This window comes from Rhinolophus sinicus, linkage group LG07 (assembly GCF_036562045.2).
Source record: "Rhinolophus sinicus isolate RSC01 linkage group LG07, ASM3656204v1, whole genome shotgun sequence".
NCBI classification, from domain to species: Eukaryota; Metazoa; Chordata; class Mammalia; order Chiroptera; family Rhinolophidae; genus Rhinolophus; species Rhinolophus sinicus.
In genome coordinates, this window is record NC_133757.1 from 122,376,245 (window position 1) to 122,403,588 (window position 27,344).

A 27,344-nucleotide genomic window follows, 5' to 3' on the forward strand; every position below is an offset into this window, starting at 1 on the left:
CTCTTGTGTGCTATGGGCCTTTAGTTCATGCTTCTTATATGAGATGCAGCTGGTTGACGGCCCCTCTACAATTTACGCAGCCTTCTCTTCCTAGCTAGAACTCTGCTGCTCTAAGAATAAAGTACGATTATACATTTCTTTTACCTCCAGCTTTCCTTTGGTACTACTTGCTTTTTGTCTATTTTTCTCTCCTGCTATAAAACCATTCCTTTAGTCTTTGCAGCCTGACTCTATGGCACAGCATTCATTGCCTCCTCTGTAATTTCTCCTTTCCACAGGCTATACCAGTGCACTCCTCAGTGAGCAAGTACCCATTAAACACCTACCACATGTCAGATACACATGTCTGGAAAGATAGCTTTGCCACTCTGTGGCTTCTTTTTTAACTAGCTCTAATAAGTGCAAATCTGACTGAGTTCTCTTGGTTTCTTTTTTATCCTGCAGTTTTTCCTGACATTCTCTTAACGTGGTGCAAAGAGAGATTTATTTTCTGATGCAAATTTTGTTATTTTGGAGTTGAAGACTCAGTTTCTAAACACGGTACCTCTGACGTGACCATCTCCACAGGACACTGAAATGTTACTACAACCGTTTTTCCCTGAAAATAAGACCCAGCCAGACCATCAGCTCTAATGCGTCTTTTGGAGCAAAAATTAATATGAGACCCAGTCTTATTTTACTATTTAAGACCAGGTCTTATGTTAATTTTTGCTCCAAAGGATGCATTAGAGTTGATGGTCTAGCTAGGTCTTATTTTGGGGAAAATACAGAATTTATATGTCCTCGTTTCAGGTTAGCTGGTGCATTTCAAGAATGCTTGGAAAATACTGAATGTCAACTATAATTTAATATATATATATGTGTGTGTATATTTAATATATATATGTGTGTGTATATGGTCATAGGATGTGGAGCACAGCATAGGGAATAGAGTCAATGGAATTCTAACAGCTGTATATGGTGTCACAGGGGTAGTCGACTGGAAGCGGTTATCACTTTGTGAGGGGTGAAATGTCTATTACATTGTTTTGTATACCCAAAACTAATTTAAAAAACCCCAAAACCATCATCTTCTTTTGTAATACTTAAAGTCTTTCTTGGCTTTAGGGACATTCATGTTGCTTTAAGAAGAAGTCAAAACTCCTGAATGGACAGCAAGTTCCATTTGCTCTGCTCTCTGATACCCCTCCAGCCTTATCTATCAAATAGTCCCCCTGTGCCTTCAAATGCTGAGTTATCTCATTCTAAGATGTGTCCCTTCTTGCTCTCCTCGGCCCCGTCACACCGTTATGTGTATGCTGTAATGTGTATGCTGAAGCACTTTCTCACTCCTCTGACTTTACAGTATAACTTCTCCTTTCATCTAAATATGCATGCCCCTTTTTCCACGAAGTCTTCCTAGAATTCCCCAGATGTGACTGTATGTCTAGTCTTGTGCTTCCACAGTAGCCTATGTGACATTCATTCTGGTGTGTATAGAGGTAGTGTTCAGGAAAAAAAAAAAAAACTTGTTCAATGAAGGAAGGTGAATTTTAATACTGGTTACTACTAATGCATATTTTATTGCTGACCAGTGCTGGTTTATTTTTGCTTTGTTTAATAGAGTAGCCGAGATGAAAACAATGGGGACATCTAAGGTGTTGATGGTAGAAATTAACCATGCTATGAATATTCCTATTCAGCCTAGGACTGCATAGTAAAAATAGAGAAGAAACTTTATTTATTAGAAGTTCATGAAGAATGAGAAATCTTTGCAAACTGCATCAGCATTATTATCATCAAACATATCCCATTTATCCAGCTCTTGATGTATGAGGTCAGTTAAGGTAATGCCGATAGATAGGTGCCGGTAGGATCTGTTCTGACATATTTAATGTCCTCATGAGACAATGAATATTTCCTCTATTACTTTTTCTCATTGTTACTTTCATTTTTAATCAAAGGGAAAGAAAACTATGCAGCCCTTCCCTTTATGTCAACACACCTTGAGAGTCATCAGTAAATAAAAGTGTGTGACTCATGAAAAGGGAACGAGAATTTGATGTCATTTTAAATTGAGTTAGACATTTTAATATTTAAAGAAAATATAAACTACTGGTTACAGCTTTTTTGTTATTGTTTTGTTGCACAAATAAAGAATGCTATTATTTTACTACAGTTAAAACACCCTTCTCCAATTTCTTGTGTGGATTTGAGCGTATTCAAAGTGTGACAGGGCCAGTGTAAATAATATTAACCACACCTAATTCATTTAACACTTGAAAATATACAAAACCTTTTTCCGTGGATTACTTTTAAAAAGTTCCCTGCTTTATAACTGTGAAGGGTATTAGGCAGCAATCTTTTGCTTCAGTAACTATAAATATCTTGACAGAGGAGGTATGTCATGATCTCATTGCATTTTTATCACCTGACATAGCATCTATTTTCCTGGAAAATTGTTGGTGCTCAGTACATTTTTTGAATAAGAATAAATGAGAAAATAGCGAATCAAAAAATGTTCAATGATTTTTGAAAATTCACAATTTGAGTAAACAGAGATAGAAAGTGGATTTAGGCTTTCTAACTTCTAAACTATTTTGAATCTGAAAAAAAACAAAAACAAAAAAACCCACAATAAACAGTAGCAAACTGACTGGAACAGAGGTGGAACACTCTCTATGCCAAAAAGTGCCGCATGTGCACTAGGACACACATTCTGTTGGGATGAGGAGGGCTGCTGCAGTGTAAAGATTGTGGAACCGAGACATGCAAGGCAGGACAGAGAAGGGTCAATACAGACTGTGTATGAAGTGTAGGATTAGATGAGCTAGTTGAGTTGTCAGAGATTCTCTGAGGCACAGCGTTTGGGGACTTTCCCTGAAATAAGAATCTTTATATCGAGCTGAAATTAATTGCTTTTTATTATCATAAAATATACATAATGCAAAGGTTACCTTTTAAACTATCAGATTCATCAGAAAATTAAACAAAGAGTTGTTGTATGATTGCTGGATATATACCCAGAAGAAACGAAAGCTGGGACTCAGACAGATATTTATAGACTCCTTGTTCTTAGCAGCATTATTCACAATGGCCAAAAACAGGAAGTAACCCGAGTGTCCATCAATGGTGAATGGATAAACAAAATGTGGTATACATACATACACAATGGAATATTACTCAGCCTTAAGAAGGAAATAAATTCTGATACACATTACAACATGGATGAAACCTGATGACATTATACTAAGCCAATTAACCAATCATAAAAGGATAAATATTGTATGAAATTAATTTTAAAACAGTAAAAAATGAAACCATAAATGATCTGCAAAGATTCTTGCAGGTCGCCCTATTCTTTTTATTAACAGACCAAAAGAGAGAAATAGACAAAATCACAATAATAATAGGAGAATTTAACACTCTACTTATACCAATAGATTTTCAAGACAGAAAGTCAACAGGAAATATCAGCCTTAAAGGACACATTTTACCAGATGGACTTAATAGATACAGCCCATTTTATCCAAAAGCAACAGAATATGCATTCTACTCAATTCCCCAGGGAGCATTCTCAAGGATAGACCACATGCTGGGACACCAAACAAGTCCCAATAAATTTAAGATTGAAATCATATCAAGGATCTTTTCTGACCACCACAGTATGAAACTAGAAATCAACTACAAGAAGAAAGTTGGAAAAGTCACAAATACGTGGAAGTTAAACAACATGCTACTGAACAAATACCGGGTCAATGAAGAAATAAAAACGAAATAAAAATAGAGACAAATGAAAATGAAAATATGATATGCCTAAATCTTCGGGATACAGCAAATGCAGTACTAAGAGGGAAGTTTCTAGCAATACAGGCCAACCTCAAGAAACAAGAAAACTCTCAAACAATCTAACCTTATACTTAGGAAAAGAACAAATGAAGCCCAAAGTCAGTAGAAGGAAGGAAATAATAAAAATCAGAGTGACAAATTATATGGAGACTGAAAAGACAATAGAAAAAAATAATGAAACTAAGAGCTGATTCTTTGAAAAGATAAATAAAATTGACAAATCTTTAGCCAGATTCACTAAGGAAAAAAGAGAGAAGACTCAGATAAATAAAATCAGAAATGAAATATTTTGTCTTTTTCCAAACATGAAATTCCTTCTCAGTCAATCCATTTTGTTTCAAACCCCTCTTATTCTAGTGTAACAGAATAGACTGAAGGTATATACTGTGTTATCTTCAGCTTTGCAAACAAAAATAACTCAGAAGTATATCTGAAATGGAGAACTAAAGAGACTGTATAAAATCTGATTCTTGCAAAAAGGTATGCTACTTTTTGAGGGTAAATATGCCACAAACTTGGAAACTCAACAAACTTTAAAGGAACTGAAATGAAAATTCCAGATTTTCAGCTTTTTATTCTTTTTGTTCCTTTTAGTGTAAATTGTATTTTCGAAACTGTTGTCAATCCCTTATTTACTAGGGAAAGGAAAGTTTTTTAAAAAGGCCTAATAAAATATTCTCACAACATTCTAAAAATTATAAAATATTTTGAAACAAATTGTAAGAATAATATAAATTAGATAAAACATTTTTAACGATATTACAATTATCTTAATTTATAATATATAAAGAAAACAAAAAGCTCTATAATCCTAAACTAGTTAATTCTGTTAAAAAAGTTATGTTACACAAAAACATTGTAAGAATGTGAACAATATAGAAATATTTGAAACTAAAAGAAATAAAATGTCTACCTTTCTCTAGTTTCCTTAATTTTTACTTCCATGTACTAAGAGTAATTAATATTAATAGTTTTGTTACTCTTCCTGAAAAGAAATGCTTATATATTTCATTTGTGTATATTTAGTCTTTGCTTTTAAACATTAATATAATGTGGCCCTTTGTCCAAATCAACACTTATTTGATTTCATTTCAAGATCTATTTCATTCTTTTTATTATCTGTGTAGTATCTCAAGGTTTGATTTTGTATAACTGTTCTGCCCATGTCCATTATTTCTGTCCCATTGTCTTTACTTGTCTTCCTCCAATCTGTTATCTACATTGTAGCCAAAGTGAACTTTTTGAATTAAAAGAAAAATTCAAAAAGAAAAAAAATTAGGTCACTATATAAAACCCTGCAAAGATCCCTTATGAGTTTACATTTTCCTGACACAGAGTAAACATTCTGCTAAATATTTGATAAATGAAAGGAGGAAAGACAGTGCCTTATACTGAAGGAAGGAAGAAAGGAAGTAATGAAAGAGAAAAAATATTTAACCAGTTGTTTTTCCTTTTTTTTTTGCTATTTCAATTAATCTTGAAATGAGTGTACTTATTACATGCACTTAGGTATAATTTTGCAAAGATTTATTTTCACAGATACATGATATCTTTGCAAGATACATGGTAAAGGAATCTCTACTATTTTAAGTTTGCCTATATAGTCCAAAGTCTGTCCCAATATATGGCACCAGTTTTGACTCCCATCAACAGTGTATACCAATGACTGTTGTCCTATATTTGACCAATACTGGATATTATACAAAGTTTTAAAATTTTAGCTAATACGGAAGGTTATTGTATTTCTTAACAGAATGAAGTTGAGCATCTATTCATACACTTATTGGTCACCTAATTCCTTTTTTTTTCTTCAAAATGTCTCTTTATTTCCACTGCCATATAAATGGCTGATGTTTTCAATTATGCATATTTTCTCCATATGTTTTTGGTTTTAACAAATATATAATGATTAAGTAGTGTACTTTATTTGTTGATGTGGTTAGAAATATGTGTGTGTAACTCTAAACTGTTTCAATCATTTGCTTAGTGTGTGGTACTATTGAGGTAAATATAGTTTTGACAACAATATGAGGTAATTTGTTTCACCTGGAGGAACTAGCCAGAGAATATACAACCACTTCCAGCCATCCTGTGAGCAGGTGATGGGTGTCCCTATGGGTGATGATGGATGAAACCCATCACTCATATTGGCAGAACAAGACACAGCACACGAGGGTGAGTAAATAACACTGGCCTCATACGTAAGAAAATTACTGCTTTTATTCTTATACGTTTTAGCAATATGATGAACAATAATGCCCTATAAAAGTTGTATTGTTTCATTGTCTTTTTACCTGTATGTTTTCCTAATACAAATTAATTTTTGATACATGAAAACTACTACTTTGAAGTGATTTGTAAAAGAGGCAACATAAAATTGTTCATTGTTAATATTTATTTTTCATATTTATACAGTCTGTGTTTCTACACATTAGAGGAAATGTTACAATGCAAAATTGCACTTCAAGTGATTTTTTTCCCCAGTGTTCAATGAAACTGGAGATAATAGTACTGACCATGCAGAATTTTAAAAATTTGTTTTAATGGAAGAGAGACAATGCTCAGGTATTTTACAAAGTGCTAGCATCCCTGCCCCTCCCCCAAAGATTCTGATATGATAACTCCTAATAAAAAGTTATTTACAGCAGTGACATACAAATACTGAGATTTAATGAAGTCCCATGTTCAGTGCAGTGGGGGGGGAAATGAAATAATAGGAGCTGTATAATAGGAACAAATACAATGTATATATTTGGTTGACTTATACACAGTAATTTTTGTAAATCTGATTTTCAACAGTAATTTTTCAAATGAAGTACCAACAGATATATGTCCAATTTCTGTCATTGAAACATGAATGTGTATATAAATCAATATTTTTATTTATGAAAACAGTTCATTTTTAGGAGATTATTTGTTATCCTGATACTTGTATTGTTAAGAGCAAGTATCACTAATTTTTAAAATGTTATCTTCTGTTTCATAACATAAACTGAGGGGACGTCCCTCTTGGTAATTGAAATTACTTGGAAGTTTTAATTTGTCATTGACTTTAATTATGATGTATTTTAATTTAATTAGACTTAAATTACTCTAAATTTACATCTGTTAAACATGTCCCACTGTGACTATTCAACAGTTTTCTGCACTCCCACAATCTTGGCTTTAGAAAGGGAACAATTTTTGAAGAAATCTGTATTCATAAAAACACTTAAACATGCATTAATAAAGATGCATTTTTAATCACTCTGAAAGCAACACATTTTCAAGTTTGGGCCAAGAAAAAATTTATAATACTTCCTTGAAGAAAACCATTATAAGGCTTACGTTTAATAGAAATTATATTATAGTCAACTATCTACACATAAGGCAAAACAAAATAGCAAATGCTGAGTGTTGCAGAACCATTTATTTCAGTTGCTGCCCAAAATAAAAAGAACGCTTTGTTCTTAGTAAGAATCAGGTACACTTCTCAAGAGGAAAATACATATTCAACATTCCCCTGCTGTGAAAATCAGAAAAATTAGAGAGGAGATTAGTGTGTTCTGGATATGAGAATATAATAACTGCAGAAGGTGATGTTCAATGTAATGTGATTTTTATCACATTGGAAAATGACTGCTTGCTCAGCATGAACTACAAAACAGCTTTAAGCTTCTGCAGGTTATTTGACGACCCTAATCTTCTGGATGATCTTCAAAGAGATTTCCAAGCAGAGTTCAAAATTTAAACCATGAAATTCTCCCGACAATCCAGCTTAGAGGTTGAATGTGCATATTAAACCCCAGGTAAGAGGTAATCACAGACTTGGGATCACTTAAGGATCAAATGGCAGCTGCCGCTTTCAGCAGCTTTCCAGGGCTGTCTACAGAGAAGGATGCTTTATCTTATGGGATCTAGACGTTTTGAAATTATTAGTATGACTTTCTTTTTCATGGATTCTAACTTCAGCAAAATCATGCTTATGTCTATCCTTGAGCCAAATTCTGTATTAGTTACAATGTCTAAAACTGCAAGAAATGCACAAATCCAAATGACTTACATAGTAAAACATGTATAGAATTAAGACTCCAGAAATAAGCCTGGTTTTCCGATTAGTTGTTTCTTCAGTTCACATATCAATGATTCCAGATTCCATTTTTTTTTTTGCCTTTTGCTCGTTTTCCTGCAATGTTGATTTTATCTAAGGCTGAATGACATCACTGTAGCGGGTGACATTTGGGTCTGAGCCTCAGTCTTTGTGTACAGTGGGAGAAAGTGCAGCACTTCCTGTTATCTCTGAGGAAACATTTTTCGAAACATCTGCAGGAAATTTTTTCTCATATCCATTGGTCAGAATTGGGACACATGCTCATACCTGAATGAATTAATGGTAGGTGTGTGTGGGGAGATATATTTATCCTTAGATCAATCACGTTGATGTCTTGAGATGATATTAATTCTTCAGATGCCACCGTTAGTACTCAGAGGATGATGTGCAGAACGGACATGGAAGGAGCTGTCTCATGGGCACGGCCACCGAGCATTTTCGCCTCCCCAACATCCATTCCCAACACTCTTCCCAACTGTCCAGCCTTAACTTAACATTCATTTTCACACAAAACGTCTTCACGCATCCCATCTAGGGTCAAGGTAAGTGCTCTCTGGCCTTTATTTAGTTGAATTTTCTTTTACTTTCCAACCTGGTAGTTTTGAATTCAAGCCATGTGCCTTTGTTGCCGTTACATCTCAGTTAAGAATGTTTTCAAGTTTGTCTTAAAAATTTTGCCTGTAATTTCCTGTAATTTACATTTCCTGTAATTTTTAACACATACTTTCAACTGATGCAATGTTTACTATCACTGATAACTTGGTATCTTGAATTCCTTATTCTGGATCTCAAAAACTAGACAATTTAACCTAGTTAAATTATTTTAAAATGTTAAAATATAAAATTTTGAGAAATAAAAAATAAACTGAGCATTCTAATTTCCACAAACATAGCACAATGACATTTAAATCAAGATTTAAGAATTTATTACTAAATGATTTTAAAGTTAAAATTTTATTTTATATTTTATATATTATGATATTTTTTAAAAACTTCAAATCTCAAACAACTTTTCAAACATCAATGGCTGGGGTATTTTTGTACTGTATATCTAGTACAAAACTATTTTATTTCCATATCTGAAAATTCATGTGTTAATTTCAGGTAAGCTGTTGACTAGTTTACTTAAGAATGAGCATAATAAAAAAAATATTTTGTAAATGCAACTTACATATATAGAAAACACACTAATGCAGTTAACTATTTTCCCTACATAAAACACACACAGAAAAACACAGATCTATTTTTTAAGGGCGACTTCTTGTGAAAGTTCAGTCTTTTATTGTTCAGGCAAATCAAGTCATGCTGTATGATATAAAGTTAAAGCTGCTTAGGATGGAAACCTGTATTTTGACACTAAGTGGTTTAAGTCTAATACTTAAATTATATTCTCAGTGTTATTTTTAACATGCTTCTTATTGTGGGCTGTTTCTCTTCTTTTTAAAAACAAATTAGCTATGAGTGATAATTATGTCTCTTAGTGTAATTAATGTAAATATAGTGTGTGGAAGAACCTGAAAGGGATGCCAGAAAATGCCTTTAAAATTAAATGTGGCAAGTTACCAACGGTGTAAGATTGCAGGCTGGTTTCTATAGCACTGCTCCCTACCCTTCATCCCAAAGCCAACTTATGTTAGGATTAGTGGGATGTTTTTAGTTCACATTTCAGGGAACTATTTTTCAAATCTAGGTTCAAGAGTCTCATACCATATCAAATTAATCTTTAATGTTTAGATCTGCAGAAACAGTGCTTCAAAAGTTAAGGAGTAAGTTTCTTTGCTTCTCAGATAACAGTTTTCTTAAGGATTATGTATCTGCGTTCAAGAATTTAAGTTTATTGGGGATTCAGAATGAATTTGAGATTCTATCATCCTTATTATTTCAAGTATTTTTAAGAAAGGAATAGTTGACATTGGAGACTTTTTTCAAACACTATCTATCTAAATAAGCTGAATAAATCTTTTCTGTTGAATTAAGGCCCTCCACATTTGGGCCTTCGATTGCTTCTGACTTAATCTCTTAAACAGTCTCCTTACCTCTGTCCCAGCAACCCTGGCCACCTGGCTCTTCCCTCAAACATTCAGGCTCGCCCCCACAAGGGCATATATTCACGCCCCACATTCCCTCACCTCTCCAGATATAGAAATAAATAGTTGTCTCAAACCCAACTCTCTTAGATCACGGAGGGAAAACAGACACAAAATTACTTTGAACTTTAAATTCGATATGCTCAGCACTCAAGGTTAGCTGTGAATCAACCAGATTTTTATATCCATTCATTCATTATACTATTATGTACCAAACAATCAATACACTTTGGTACACTATACTACTATGTTTGTATACATAATAGTATAATGACTGGTACATTATACTATTATGTACCAAACCATTCCATACACTGGTTTTACTGTTGGGGATAAGTGGTGAATAAAACAGACGAAAATCCCTGCACTCATGGACCTGGTGGGTGGGGGGATATGCAGAGGAAAAATTAAGCAAGAAGGGACATACAAAGTGTGTGTGTGTGTGTGTGTGTGTGTGTGTGTGTGTGTGATCTATGTGTGAGCTGTGTTGCAATTTAGATGTGGCAGCCAAACAAGACCTCACTAAGAAGGTGGTACTTAAGTACCCTCTGAAGAGGCGGAGGGAGTGGGATGTGGCTATGCGCCCGTGGGGCAGGCGTGCCTGGAGTGTTTGGGGAAGAGCCAGGAGCCCAGGTTGCTGTGGGTGAGTGAAGGAAGCTGTGGAAGGAGATGAGTCAGAGGCACAGAGGCCTGTTCGCGGAGGGCCTTAATGTAATGATGAAGACTGATTCAGTTAGGAGTGCCCTGCCTCATCTGTTAAAGAATCACTCTTGTTTCTTTGTCAAAATCAGGCTGAAGGGGTCAAAGGCTGACGCAGAGACAGCAGATGCAAGACCACTGCGGTCATGCACGTGATTCATGATGATGGTTCAGGGCATGGTAGTCACAGAGGAAGTGTTGCAAGTAATTTTAAGTATATTTCAAAAACAGAATTGACAAATGAAATATAGAAATGAAATGTACATGTATAGTGTTGTTGTTTTTTAAATAGCATACCATTAGAATTGGATAAGGACAAAAAAAATAAAAGTTAATATTTCAGGATATAGATGGAACATTGGACTAGGATTTTATAGACACATATCCTAGTAGTTATGTCTTTAATGAGCTTTGAGACCTCGAGCAACATTCTTTAAGCTTTCATGACCTTGGCTTAACGAGCAAAATGAACATAGTGGTGCAACTGGCCAAATCGTCCCACTGTCAATGTTCGTATATAACCGTTTTCTGGAGCAAAGCCATATTCACTCATTGTCCTGTCTTTGGCTGCTTCCGAACTACAAGAGCAGAGTCAAGAAGTTGGACAAAGACTGTACAGCCTGCAAAGCCCAAAATATTTACTATCTGGGCCTTTATAGAAAAAGTTTTCGGATTTTTGGATTAGATAGTGAAAATCTCCAGTTCTGTGAATTCAATGAAGACAGAGTATAAATATTTGGGATTTGAGTATTTTCTGTATTTAATATTGCAAAAGGCCCATAAAACTGCTTATTTTGTATGCAACCTATCAAAATCAAATCATGAGTGAGAAGTAGCTAGTTGCAGTTCAGAAAATATGTGTGATACTTCACCATTAACTGTATCCTAATGATAATATATTTCTGATTTACTGTTACTAAGAGATGATCAGGGTTTACTGAAGGAAAAAGCAGGTTCTCTCTCTCTTTCTCTCTCTCTCTCTCTCTTTCTCTCTCTCTCTCTCTCTCTGTACACACACACACACACACACACACACACGTTTTTTCTCATTTTGTTAGTTATTCATCCATTTATTCATTCATTCATAACTCATTCATTTATGTATATGCATAGGCTTAGAAACAGTCTGAAACGACATATTTTGCAATGTTAAAAAAGTATAATTGTCAAATTTTATTATTTTTGCTTATTTGTATTTTCTCATTTTCTTAAAAATAAAGGCGATACATGCAAACATTAAAAATAATAGCCTAATGAACACATACCCTAGTTCCTGAGTCCTGTATTGGTCTAGAGTTGTAAAGAGAAGGTCAAGGCTAAGGGCCAAGATGGATATGAGTGACAGACTATTTACAATGGTGAATAATCCAGTGAATAATATTAGTGTTACTGACCGCTTTGGCCTATTCCAAGTAGCATGTAAATACACATACTTCACAAAGAAAAGAAACTAACAGATGAAGAGAGAATGGAAAAGGCAGAACTCCTTTTCACAACTTTGCCCTGGGCACCTTATAAATAACGCATGTGTCTTAAGCTGATCTGTAAGTATGGCTTTCACATTAGAGCCTGTTTGCGACAGTCTTTCATTTATTTTTCCCCCAAGTTACTCATATAATTTAAAACAATATAATTTCTCGAACTTTGTATTCAGAAAATTATGAATTAATCTTTTATTTTTGTGTAATCTTTGTACATAAGTAGGCATCCTTTACCATTTATAACACAACAAACCTCATACAAAAACCTTTCAAAAAGCAAATTGAGAATGTTTTCATTGGCATATTGGACTCAGCAATAAGCGATTGTGAATGAATAGTCTTTTCCTTCCAATTCAAGTATTTATGCTCCTGACTACAGCAGGGAAACCTAGCTCCCAAGTTCCTGTTTCTACACATTTAGACTTCGAAACAATGGTGAATAAAATTAGAAAGACTATGGAAGATGTAAACCAGAGTGGTAACTAAGTTAAAAACTTTCACAGACCTGGAAAGGAAACAATAAAAGAAAAATAGCTGAGGTTGGGTTTCAGTGACAATTTTCAAAGGTAAAAGTGAAAACATACATATATGCGCACACATACGAGCACACACACACACACACACACACACACATACAAATCTGCTTTTTTGGCTCAAGAAAAAATATGAAATTATACCTAATAACCATCATCACTAATGATTCTTGTTTTATTAAGCCAGTCATTTATTTTGGTGCTTGATTCCTTGTTTCCTTCATTCAATAATGTGATAAATATTCACTGGCGATGCCAATGTCCTAATCTAATGCCAAAGTCCTAAAGTAGAAAAAGAAAAAAATTCACAGCTACTATCATCAAATATTTATTGAGCATCTGCCTTCCAGCCAGATCTAACAAATTTATTAATTTCATACTCAATTTGTCGGATTTCCAACCTATGCTTTTAATTACTACCGAGATTGCCCAGCTTCAGTATTCTTTTCACATTTATAACCACATTGTTAACTATTTTTTAAATTGTATTGAGATTTAAGACTATCAGTTAGAACTATCAATTGGAACAAGTAATGGATATTATCATGGGAAATGCAGGTATGTCCCTACAAATACAACAGTGATGTTTTTCAGTACAGGCAGAATGATATGTTTTATAATAATAATACTGACTAGTAATTATCTGCTGCGTGCTGTTCTAGACACTGTTCAAAGTTCTTTCCATATAGTAATTATGTTAATCACTGTAACAACCCAATGAGGAAAGTATTATTACTATTATCCCAACTTTTACAAATGAATAAACTAAGGCACAGAAAAAAAAATGCCCAAGTTTCCAGAGGTTGTTGATAGAAGTATCAGAATTAAACCTAAGACTGGTTTCTGGGTCCATGTTTTTAACCACTAAGCTATAAACTAATGACACCTTACTTTTTCTCTAAATCATCATCATGATTTATCTAAATCATTTGGGTCACATACTTTTCAAATTTATGGGAGAGCAAATTTTTATATAAAAACTTGATTGTTACTAATTATTTTACCAATCAATTATGTAAAGAACAAAATATTTCATATCTGATCAAAGCCAACAACTTCTCAGATAAAAGAAAACACTCCCAACATTAATTAGAACGTACTATTTTGATTTATATTTCAATTAAGTTGATTATAACCTTAAAATAATTTCATAATGATATTTGCTTTCAGAAAATTACTTTAAAAATTAAGTTAAATCATTTTGATATTTCTTTTTTTAAAATTAATGTTTATTGGGGTGACAACTGTTACTAAAGTTACATAGATTTCAGCTGTAAAATTCTGTAATACATTATCTATATCTCACATTGTGTTTTCACCACCCAGAGTCAGTTCTCTTCCTATTACAATATATTAGACCCCGTTTACCCTCTAATAAACGCCCAAGTTTCCAGAGGTTGTTGGTAGAAGTATCAGAATTAAACCTAAGAAGACTGGTTTCTGGGTCCATGTTTTTAACCACTAAGCTATAAACTAATGACATCTTACTTCTGCCCCCTTACCCTCTGGTAACCCCTAAACTATTGTCTATGTTTATGAGTTTTTGTTCATTTGCCTTGTTCTTTTGTTGTTTTCAGTTTTATATACCACATCTCAATGAAATCATATGGTTCTCTACTTTTTCTGTCTGACTTATTTCGTTTAGCATTATAATCTCAACATACATCCATGTTGGCACAAGTGGTACTACTTCATCTTTTCTTACCGCCGAATAGTATTCCATTGTGTATATATACCACAACTTCTTTATCCATTCATCTATCGAAGGACATTTTGGTTGTTTCCATGTCTTGGCCATCGTAAATAAAGCTGCAACAAACATTGGAGCACACATGTCTTTATGGATAAATGTTTTCAGATTTTTTGGGTAGATATCCAGGAAAGGGATTGCTGGGTCATATGGTAATTCTATTCGTAATTTTTTGAGGAACTTCCATACACTGCCTTCCATAGCGGTTGCACCAGTCTGCATTCCCACCAACAGTGTATGAGGGTTCCTTTTTCTCCACAGCCTCTCCAACACTTGTTACTATTTGTCTTGTTGATGACATTCTAACTGGTGTAAGGTGATATCTCATTGTGGTTTTTATTTGCATTTCTCTGATGATTAGTGATGTTGAGCATTTTTTTCATATGTCTACTTGCCGTTTGTATGTCCTCTTTGGAGAAATGTCTCTTCAAGTTCTCTGCCCATTTTTCAATTGGGTCATTTTTTTTCTGTTGTTGAGCTGTATGAATTCCTGTCATATTTTGGATATTAGCCCCTTATCGGAGGTGTTGTTTGCAAAAATCTTTTCCCCTTCAGTTGGTTGCCTCTTTATTTTGTCGATGGTTTCTTTTGCTGTGCAGAAGCTTTTAATTTTGATATAGTCCCATTCATTTATTTTAGCTTTTACTTCCCTTGCCTTTGGAGTCAAATTCATGAAATGCTCTTTGAATCCAAGGTCCATAAGTTTAGTACCTATGTTTTCTTCTATGCACTTTATTGTTTCAGGTCTTATGCTTAGGTCTTTGATCCATTTTGAAATAATTTTGGTACATGGTGACAGATAGCAGTTCATCTTCATTGTTTTGCATGTAGCTTTCCAATTCTCCCTGCACCATTTATTGAAGAGGCTGTCTGTTCTCCATTGTAAGTTTTTTGCTTCTTTGTCAAAAATTATGTCCATATTTACATGGGTTTATTTCTGGGTTTTCAATTCTATTCCATTGGTCTATGTGTCTGTTTTTCTGTCAATACAAAGCTGTTTTGATTATTGTAGCCCTGTAGTACAAGTTAAAGTCAGGGAGTGTTATACCTCCAACATTGTTCTTTTTTCTTAGGATTGCTTTGACTATTTGGGGTCTTTTGTGGTTCCATAGAAATATGATGGTTTTTTTGTTCTATTTCTTTAAAAAATGCCATTGGGATTTTGATTGGGATTGCATTAAATCTGTATATTGCTTTGGGTAATATGGCCATTTTAACTATGTTGATTCTTCCAATCCATGAGCACGGAATGTCTTTGCATTTCTTTGTGTCTTCTTCAATTTCTTTTAAAAATGTCTTATGGTTTTCAACATATAGGTCTTTCACATCCGTGGTTAAGTTTATTATTATTTTTTTTTTTGCAATTGCAAAAATTTTTTTTTTTTTTTTTTCTGAGATTTCATTGTTAGTATATAGGAACACAATTTTTTTTTGTTACGTTTTTTTTGTAGCCACAAACTTTACTGTATTTTTTTTTGTTTCTAATTTTTTTTTGGTGTTTAGGGTTTTTTTTATATTATATAGCATCATCTCATCTGCAAAGAGTGACAATTTAACTTCTTCATTCCTAACTTGGATTTTTTTTATTTCTTTCTCTTGCCTGATTGTTCTGGCAAGGACTTTCAACACTATGTTGAAAAGCAGAGGTGAGAGGGACAGTCCTGTCGTGTTCCTGAATGTAGAAAAAGCTTTCAGTTTTCACCATTATTTATGAGATTAGCTGAGGGTTTGTCATATATGGCCTTTATTATGTTAAGGTATTTTCCTTCTATACCGATTTATTTAAGCGTTTAAATCATAATGGATGTTTGTTCTTTGTCAACTCTTTTTCTGCATCAATTGATATAATCATATGATTTTTCTCCTTTATTTTATGACAGATTTGTGTATGTTGAACTATCCTTGTGCCCCTGGGATGAACCCCACTTGGTCGTGATGAATAATCTTTTTAATGCATTGTTGCATTCGATTTGCTAGAATTTTGTTTAGGATTTTTGCATCTGTATTCATCAGAGATATTGGTCTGTAGTTTTCTTTTTTTGTGTTGTCCTTACCAGGTTTTGGTATCAGGGTAATGTTGGCCTCATAAAACGAGTTAGGGAGTATTGTCTCTTCTTCAGTTTTTTGGAAGAGTTTGAGTTGGACAGGTATGAGATCCTCTTTGAAGATTTGGTAGAATTCATTAGTGAAGCCATCTGGTCCCGGACTTTTGCTTTTGGGAAGGTTTTGGATGACTGATTCAATTTCCTTACTGGTGATCAGTCTATTTAGATTTTCCAATTCTTCGTGATTCAGCCTAGGAAGGCAATATGTTTCTAAGAATTTGTCCATTTCTTCTAGGTTATTGAATTTGGTGGCATATAGTCCTTCATGGTATTCTTGGATGATCCTTTGTATTTCTGTGGCATCCATGATAGTTTCCCCTCTTTCATTCCTGATTTTGTTTATTAGTGTCTTTTCTCTCTTTATCTTAGTGAGTCTAGCCAAGGGTTTGTCAAATTTATTAATCTTCAAAGAACCAGCTCTTTGTCACATTAGTTTTTTTCTACTGTCTTTTTGTTCTCTATTTCATTTAGCTCTGCTCTGATTTTTATTATTTCCTTTCTTCTGATGACCTTGGGTTTCAGTTGTTCTTAAAAGAAATGAAAGGACTAGAAAATATATTTGTTTTGTGTTATTTTGTGCACAGCTTTTGAATAATGCTTAAGAAATTTATTTTCTGACCTAAAATGTGCAGTTGTTAGATTATTCTCTTAATGTGGTTGTAATCACTGTGTCAGTCCACTGTGGTACAATTACATGTGTAATCTCCATAATTTCTCAAAAATGCCTTCCACACGTCATAAACGAAGGACAATCTGACAGTGTTAGTAGATTAGCTCCAACATTTCATCAAAATTGGGTGGGAGAGGGGAAGTCTAGGAACAAAATCTTTAAATGAGTGTGTAGAAATTACAGGGCAGTCATATCATCTTTTTTTTTTTTTTTCATCTTTTTATTTAAAGAACAACAACACACTGATTCATGTTGGGGTGAGAATCCTTTCTCTCTTATTTAGATTGTCATTTTCTCACAAAATATCAAATATAATTAAGGTGAATTGTGGCACTACAATGAGGGCTATTGCACATTTAATTAAAGTTTGGCAGGAGCATTTAATAAAACATTTCAGTAAGGCAGAGAGACTTTCCTGATTAAAATGGAACAAGAAGTAGGTGAGATTAATTTAATGTGAAGTTTGTCTTGATGAACATTGAAAATCAATGGGTTAAGCATATTCTGCCCTCAAACATGAATGAAGTAGAGAGTCTATTTTTTTCCTTCAATGATTATGACTGCACAGTGAGTTGTATAATATAATCTACTCATTAGAAGTAGTTTCATTAACCTCTATTTCTTTTTTTAATTACCTAGAGAAGTATTCGAATGTCATTATAATCAATCAGTCAACCTTGATGAAGTATCTACTCTCTTAGGTGTTGTAAGTAATGCAGAGAAACTTGACATGACCTTTTCCTTCCAGAAACTTACAGAATAATAATCTAATAATCATAATTACCATTTGTTTAGAAGTTACTATGTGCCAGATGTTAGATGTAATATCTAATTTGATCTTATAACATTTCTATGAAGTAGATGTCGTTTGTTCTGCTTTGTGGATGAAGAAACTGAGACTAAAAATTTCCTCATCCAAATTCACACACCTGGACATTGTCAGGGCTGCAATGCAAATGCCTAATGGCTGGATTCCAAAAGGGGTGCCCAGGATACAAGGTTAAGTTCATTCGCCTTGACTAGGAAATACTGTCAAGGAACTAAGAGATCTGGTGCCTTCTAAGATACACCACAGTGTGGTGCTTCTTGAAATTTAACATGTTTAAACTGGGGAGCTCGTTAAAATGAAGATTCTTATTCGGTAGGTCTGAATGGAGCCTGAGATTCTGCCCTTGTAACACACTCCCTAGTAAGCCCCATGTTTTTACTCACAAGACTATGCTGAGTAATAATGCTTTTTCTGAACAAAGAAAAGCAAGACACAGAATAAAAATAATCAACTTAAAATTTCATGAAAAGTCAGTTAATTTTTACTAGCTTAATAAATAATAGCTATAATTTCAAACAGTCATATATTTACTAGGAAATTAAGAAACAACAAAAAAATGTATCTATAAATTAAAGTGTCAAGATTGCCTGAACTTCTGCTTCAGGTCTAAATGGAGTACCAGAGATCTGATTTATCTTCCTACCTGAAATAACTAAAAAACAAACAAACAAAAAAAGAAAACAAAAAAACCCCACAGACAAAATATATGAAACAATGGTATTTAAGACAACAGACATCAGAAAAAGCAGAGTGATTTATGAGAGGTGGAAAACAGATGGCAGGAGTCCTGACTGCCCTCACTTCCTACCTGGACAAAGCTTCCAGCCATGGCACAGGGAGGAGCATTCGGCAGAGCCTGGTGGTCTCCTGATTTGAAGACAAATAGGATTCCCTTGTATACAGAGGTCACAGGGCAGAATACCACACAGGAGAAACAAAGCTCATGAAGAAAGAACCTCTGAGATCTGCAAGGGTCCCCTTTGAGCATTCAGCTGAGTACTGATCAGCACAGGTATGTGAGAAAACTATCTGGGCCAAGGGAACAGTCACCTGACCTGACTGTCATAAATGGTGGTCGTATGTAGCTCGCATAAGGCTGGCCCAACAACCAGAGCAGGAAACTTTAAAAATCAGAGGTATCAGGTACAGTCCACAGAAGGGTCTTGCCTCAATAGTGTCAAAAACTTAACCTTAGAATAAATGCAGTGCTAGTCCTGCCTAACAAACCTTAAAAGCAAGAGTCAAAGAGATCAAGCTTTTAATACAACTGTGTCCCAGCACAAGCTCAAGAAATATAGAAATATTCATAGGAATACAAAAATACCCTGTACCTAGCAAGGTGGAATTCACAATGTCTGCCATCCAATAAAAAAAAAAAAAAAGACAAAAACAAAACAAAAAGTACTCAGCATGCAAAGGATCAGAGAAATACAATCTATAATAAACAGAAAAATCAATTATTCAAAAATGACACAAACGATAAACAGGCGAGGAAATTAAAAATTATCATTAGTATATCTCACATGTTTAAGGAGGTAGAAAAAATTACACATATTACAAAGCTGAATGGAAACTATTAAAAATGACCAGAACTTGCTTCAAACACAGAAAGCAGGCAATGACATTCTAAGAAACACAACCAGTCAAGGAACCCTATCATTCCTTTCTTATTTGTTACTTCCTTGTGTTAGCCAATACTATGGTAAAAATGATAACACAGAAAGAAAGGGAAAAGCAAGGCAACCCACAGTTCCATTTCCTTTTAATCCTTCCTTATTCATCAGTAATTCGAGGGTTGAGAGTGGTGGTAGAACGTGTGTGTATCAGGAAGCGAGATAAAAATAGTTCAGCAAGTTTTGTGCAGCATTTCCACTGCTCTGGTAAGAACAAAATATACTCGTATATGTGTGAGCTACTAAATATGAATTGCACAATTTCAGTAATTCCATATGAGTAAATGCTCTTACATTTAGAATTAGCATCGCACAATCTAAAGGCAAATGGCAAACTTCATGCTAATAGTTTAAAAGTTTAATTTTTCTATACTTAGAATGATATTACATAGCAAATAAAAAACACCATAACAAGCTAAGAGAGAGACTGCAGAAGAAAAGAAAAACCTTTGTATTTAGTACCATTAAGAGAAAATTTTCTCTGCTTTTTGAACAAGGGAATTTCACATTTTCATTTTGCACTGGATCCTGCAAATTATGTAGCTGGTCCTGAATCCAACTGACGCTGGGGCGGGGGGGACCCAAGGCCTGGTGGGAAGGAGGCATGTCAGAGGGGCAGCAGAAAACCTCTGAGAGCAGTAGGGTGCATTTATTATTTCAATCATGGTGGCAATTTCACAAGTGCATACACATAGCAGAACTTAAAGTTTATACCTTAAACATGTATAATTCATTGAAAGTTAATTTTACCTCAATGATATTAAAAATATTACTATAGCTTAGTTTTTGATTGAGAAAAATAAAAAATATAAAAGCCTAAGTCACAAAACTCATGCATAGTAATTGTGTTTATTTTTGAAGCTAAAAGGAAACACATGATATGTAATTGTTGGCTATAGATCCAAGACTTCTGAATAAAATGTATAAAAATGTATCATACCTTACTTTTTATAAAATATATTTTATATAATTTGATTAATGACTTCTAACTTAATCTGAAATGTACAAAATGGCATCGGATACATCACATGCATGCAATTGAAATACCCAAATTACACCCAAATGCCTCAAAATCCTTAAAAATAATTAATATAATTAATTTCTTTGCTGATTTTGACAAATTTGAGATAACAATTCAGTAAATGTTTTAAAATATAGTACAGACTGAAGCTTTCCATAAGCCTGTGGAATTAAAGAAGGCATCAGGTTTGAAGTTTCCTTTCCTACCCTCCCTATTCAACATGACAGACACCATCTCCTAACACGTCCTCTTTGGAAGAGGAAGATGGCTAACACATGGTTCCCAAACTTTTCACCATCAATGATTCTTTTATTATTTTGTTTTCCCACATCTACTCCAGATGTTAAAAGATCTCGTCTACCTAATAAACTGCCTTTATTTGGTTAAACTGAGTTTCCTCGTTTTTCTTTACAAAGACAAATCTTTTTACCGCCAATCTAGTCTTCTACCATATGACAACCACTCTGAGTTGATGTAATTCCAGCAAAAAACATAAAATAAAAAGAGTATTACTTCTATTAGATTTTCAAGACTTGGCAAATGCCTCTTGGAAATATTACAGATGACTTAGCCTTGTCTTCAATAGATCAGAAGGAGCAGTCTTTCAACGTCTCCAGTCTTTATACCAACGGAAATTACAAAAAGACTGAGAGAATACAGGCTTGAACAAGGTAAAAACAGAGAGAGGAAGAGAGAGAGGGAGAGGGAGAAGTGGAGAGAGGGAGAGAGGGAGGGAGGGAGGGAGGGCGGGGGGGGGAGAGAGAGAGAGAGATTCATTTTGGGGGATAATTCTTCTTTAGGGAATACTCATTGGTAACTAACGGAAACCAAAAGACTTCTTGGTACCAATGACCATGCAACACTTAACAGGATTTTGATTCAGAGAGAGGGCAGAACAAATAAGCGGCAGTCCATGTCCCATTCAGGTCATTTCGCATATAACCTGCTCTTCTTTAGGCAGTGAGAGTGGAGCTGTTTAAGGAGCTGGCTGAGTATCCAGAATAACAGGACAATTTTATTTTGCTTATACTGTTTAAGAAACTTACAAAAAAAGAACAAAAACTAGAAATACCTTCAGATATCACAAAAACAACTTAATTCTGATATTTTTAACTAGTTATTAATTGGCTATTAAAGAAAACTATCATCAGTGAGATAGTTTAACCTTAGATGTACAGGCTCAAATTACTTTTACTACAATCTATCTATCTATCTATCTATCTATCTATCTATCTATCTATCTATCTACCTATTTTAATTAAGTAGGCATTTTATTCTTCAGTCTTCTTAAAATTCTCCTTGGTTATTTGAAATCTCTGGCTATGTGGAGCACTATTTTTCTCACTGAATAATAAATCACACAAGGTCTTTAATGCATCCAAGTTATGGGTTCTACTTCTTCTATCTTCTAAAAAGATGCACCTTGTGCACGCACATTTTTTCTCCTGAAGCTAATAAGCCTAAGGATAGATATTATTTTGTGCAACTTCAAAACTGGAAAGAAAATGATCAAAAAGTTCAATGTATTGTGATCCCAGTGCAACTTTCAAAAGTTTTCTGTCACATTTGTGTGTGCGTGTGAGCTTTCTCCTGTAATTCATAAAAGGGCTATTTGCTCTTAAATAAAAAGTTGCCAGGCTCAGCTTTTGTAAGGCTAATCAACTGTTACCTTTCACACCACTGTTCTAATGTATTAGGAATAAGAGATAACCCCATAACTCAGATCTTAAATGTTTGTTTGTTTGTGTGTATATATATATATATATATATATATATATATATATATATATATATATATAAAATAATGAACGAAATTAAGGTCATAAACCAACTTCTTATTCTATAGCATAATTTCTCAACCGGCTTCATGAGAAATTCATCTTGATCATACAGATAAGTGAAATTGCATTAAGCACCACTTTTCCACTAAGTTTTATCTAAAATGCCATATCAATTTTTGAATTATATTGTATCTAAACACCATCAGAATACTTGATAAGAAGTTAAAAATTGAAGTTAATTCTGTTGAAGTGCTGTTTGTGCTGGATATAAGAGAGATGCCACAGTTCAGTGAAGGTTTAATCTGAAATATTGCTTCAACTTCTCCATTTTTCCCCACACAATTGAAATATTATATGTCAAACTATTTTAATCAAAGTAAATGATACAAATGTTATCTTGTGATCTTTTCATCACACAGTGAAATGACAGGTACCACAAAAAAATGCAGGTTTCACTGGTTTAGGTAAATATACATTTTTTTAAATTCTAAATAAACTCTTTGAGCATCAGGTCGATATAGCCATTGGCTAGGACCATTCTGGAAAAGTATAGAGGAGAAATGAAAAATATCCAATTAACTTACATATTGCTACATGATTACAGGTCCCTAAAAAGAATCCCAACAAAGTATCATCCAACCTCTGTGTGGAATGCCTCCAGTCATGGGAAAAGTTTTACCTTAAAAGGCAAACCTTTGAAAGTTTGTATTCTTAAAGTTATTCAATAAAAATTTTAATTCAACATTTATTACTGTTTTCATAATCACATAAATGGGTATTTAATCCAGTCAAACAGTTTTTGTCTCAGCACCTTAAACAAGATCAAGGTTTTGGTTTAGAATTACCAAAACAAATTCTCTAGTTTATATAATAGAAGGCCATGAAATAACGGATTTTGATTGCAAAAAAATTTCACTGTGTGTATTTAGTTAGACCGCCCAGGTATTAGAAAGTGGTGGTTTTCATGGTGGTTTCTTTTTTGATTTTTAAAACCTGTGGTGTAATTTACACACAGTAAAAATTCATTCTTTTTAGTGTATAGTCCCATGAGTTTTGATAAATACATCCAGTCAGGTAACCATCACCAAACTCAAGACATCAAATAATTCCATTCACTCCACAATTTCCCTGATGCTCCTCCACCACCTTCAGACCCTGACGACCACTGATCAGTTTTAAGTTATCACAGGTTTTCCTTTTCCAGAATGTTATGTACATGGTGTCACATAGTATGCAGCTTTAGTCACCTGGCTTCTTTCCCTTGTATAATGCAGTGAGATTCATCCATGTTGTTGCAAGTATTAATGGTTTGTCCTTCTTACTGCTGACTCGTGATGCAGTGCATGTACCACAGGCTGTTTATCCACTCACAATTTGGAGGACATTTAGGTTGTTCTCAGTTTGGGGCAATTATGAATAAAGCTGCTACAATATTCACATAGAGATTTTCATGTAAACGAAACTTTGATTTCAGTGGGTAAATATCTAAGAACAGTATCACTGGGTCAGATGATAACGACATATTTAATTTCAAAACAAACTGCTGAAGTGGCCAAACCATTTTGTTTTCCAAACAGTAATGTCATAATGCTCTTCCTCCTTCCAGCTCAGTGAGCATTGTCAGCACCTTCCTGCCTCTCTTTTCTTTTTCATTTTTTTAGCCATGTCATAGGTGTGTAGTGGTATTTTCTTGTGGTTTCTTGTGGTTTTACTTGCATTTCCCCAATGACTGATGATGTGGGTATCTTTTCATGTGCTTATTGGCCATTGACAAATCTCTGGTAAAGCGTCTTTAATGTTATAACTATATCTATCTATCGATCGATCGATCGATCGATCGATCGATCATCTATCTCCTTATTATTGCGATTTAAAGGCTCTTTATTCTGGATAAAATCCTTCATCAGCTATATAATTTCTATGTATTTTCTCCCACCCCGTGGCTTGTCTTTTTAATGGTTTAACAGGATCTTTCAAACAGCAAAATTCTTAATTTTGATGAAGTCCAGTTTATCAATTTTTTCTATTATGGCACTTATTCTGGGCAAGTTCCGACCCGTGCATTTCATGGTTTAACTCAGTTAATCCTTACAATAATATTCTGAAGTAAATTGGAGCTATCACCCTCATTTTATAGATAGAGAAGCATAGGCACAGAGAGTTTAAAAAGTCTTCCCACTACCACATAAACTGGCATTTCAACACAGGCAGTCAGACTGATAGGAACTGATTCTAATTTCATTTTCTTTTTTGGAACAGGCAACATACATTCATTTAGAAACTCTATGCACTTATAACAATCTTCCCATTTATTTTGGGCTTCGGTGTCTTTTCATCAATGTTATTCTACTATTTCCAGACTGAAAACCGTTCTCATAGGTATAAAAGTCAGAAATAAAATAGCAGAGCTCTGCATTTCCTCTGTCAGGATTTTTTTTCTATTCAGTCTAAACCCAAAGTCCATGATTTTAGCCAATCCTTCAAAAATATCCTAAAACTCTATTTTATGGTTAACCCTGGCCCAAACCCAGTAAGCTATTGTATCTCAGTTTCTGAGATCTGCTGGGAAGAAATCAACAATGGAGACTTGAACCACTACAAATGTGAAGTTTTAATTTTTAGCTGCATTTATAAGTAGTTATTTCCTTTCCATATACAATGTTGTGGTTATTCTCAATCTTCAAGAATCTACTCAAGTCCAACATTCACCATCTCCCCCGCCCGAGGAAGATGACCTCACTTCCTGCTTCAGAGTGGAAACAGAGCAGACTATGGCACACTGACCAGACTCCACATATTTCTTGCTTAGCATACCTTTTCCTATTGCACACACAGTGGATGCTAACGTAGAATACACAGATCCCTGGACTGGAAAGTATTCCATGTGCTTTTAGTTTCCAAAACAGTCCAGTGATCAAAAGCACAAACTCTAAAGCTGGACTTCTTGGGTTCAAACAAGGTTCCAAATATTTGTTTGCTGTGTGACCACGGGCAGATTTTTTAACCCCTTTTGATTAAGACTGACCATCTGTAAAATTGGGATAATAATTATTCCTACTCTTTGGGTTATTATGAGGACTAAGTGAGTAAATAAGTTAGACTGCTTGGAACACAGCCTAGCACATAATAAGTGGAATGGTGATTATTATTTTAATTACCTGCCTTTCAAGAATTAACTCTAAGTTTATCCTCTTCTAGGCAGCTGTGTCTCACTCTCCATGTGGAGTTAGTTAGTCCCTCCATTTCTGTAATTCCATAGTTCTTTGTAGATTTAGTTTTTGATAGCACCTACCACCTTCAATTATAACTAGCCCTGTATAACAGTAAACAGAGATTTGTCTTATCTTTGTATAATAACCATACTCCCTTCCACCAGCTCAGGGACTCAGGAAATTATTGAATAAATTAATTAAAATGAGATTATGAAATAAGTTGTCATTGATAACTGAAAAATAAATGTAATTTCATCATCATGGAATGATTTAGCTCTTCCAGATATTCAGCTAATATCTGAAGCAATGGTGTTTAATTAGTAATGGATAATATGTTTAACTCTAGCATGAACAACCATGAGTGCCTTAGAAAACACTTTTTTGCTCTGTTTTATAACCTGTAGAAAAAGTTCAAAGTATTTGTAGATGAAAATTATCCCAATAAAACAAATGGATATATTCATACTTAAATAAGTCTAGCTGCATTCAGGCTCATAAAATTTTCAATCATTATGCAATTTTGTGAGCTATTTTTAATGTGGATATTATATAACTATGTGTAGGTATAAACACAAAACTTCTAACTCATCTATAATCTCTACACTTCCTTGAATGAACATCAAATAAGGTGTGAGGTTATAATCTTTTCATGTTAAAAATGAGCAATCTCAAAATATAATTTGTGGACCTCTAGGAGTTCCTGAGACACTTTCAAAAGTGAGTTCAAAACTAATTACACAGTAATATGATGACATTAATTTTCTATTTCACTGTGTTGATATTTGCACTGATGATGAAAAAGCGATGATGTGTGAAAGTGCTGGGCCATAGGGCAAAGCAAGGCAGGGGCTCCCACCGGTATTATCATCATTGTATTTTATCACCACACAGTCACAATCTGACGAAATGCTGGTTTCACTTGAGGATGTCCCTGATGAAACAGTACATAGCATTAATTTTCGTTAAATCTTTATCCATGAGACCATGTGATTTTTAAAATACCTGTGTGATAAAGTTGGGGTAGATATAGAGCACACTTCTGTTGAGTGCATACAAAGAAATAGTTGGACCAGTTAAAGCACGGCTGTAATTGCCTGAGTTGCAAGCCAAACCAACTGCTTTTTTCATAGAGCAGTATTTTTCCTTGAATGAATGAATGACGTGATTATTCAGACTTACATATCTATGTCTGGCAGATACTTTCTAAAAAATGAATGATGTGAGCCTCTCATTTAAAACCAAAAAACCAAAAAATGACAGCATCTGTTGCCAGTGAAGAAATTCAAATTATCAAGTGAAATTTAGAACTTCGGAAAAACTCGTATTCACCACTATGAGATGCACAGCTTCCAATACTTAAGACTTTTCTGATGAGGTAAGTGATAATATTAATAAATGATTTTTAAAATATTAAATAATGAAAGAAATGTGTCAACGTTAGGGAGATCTATATAACTCAGTAAATTTTCTGTGTGACAAACGTGTAATTTTACAAAATTATGCATGGTAAAATAGCCATTCAAAATACAAGTTAAACTAATGGATTTTAATGTAACAGAGTTCAAAAAGTTGACTGATATGATTA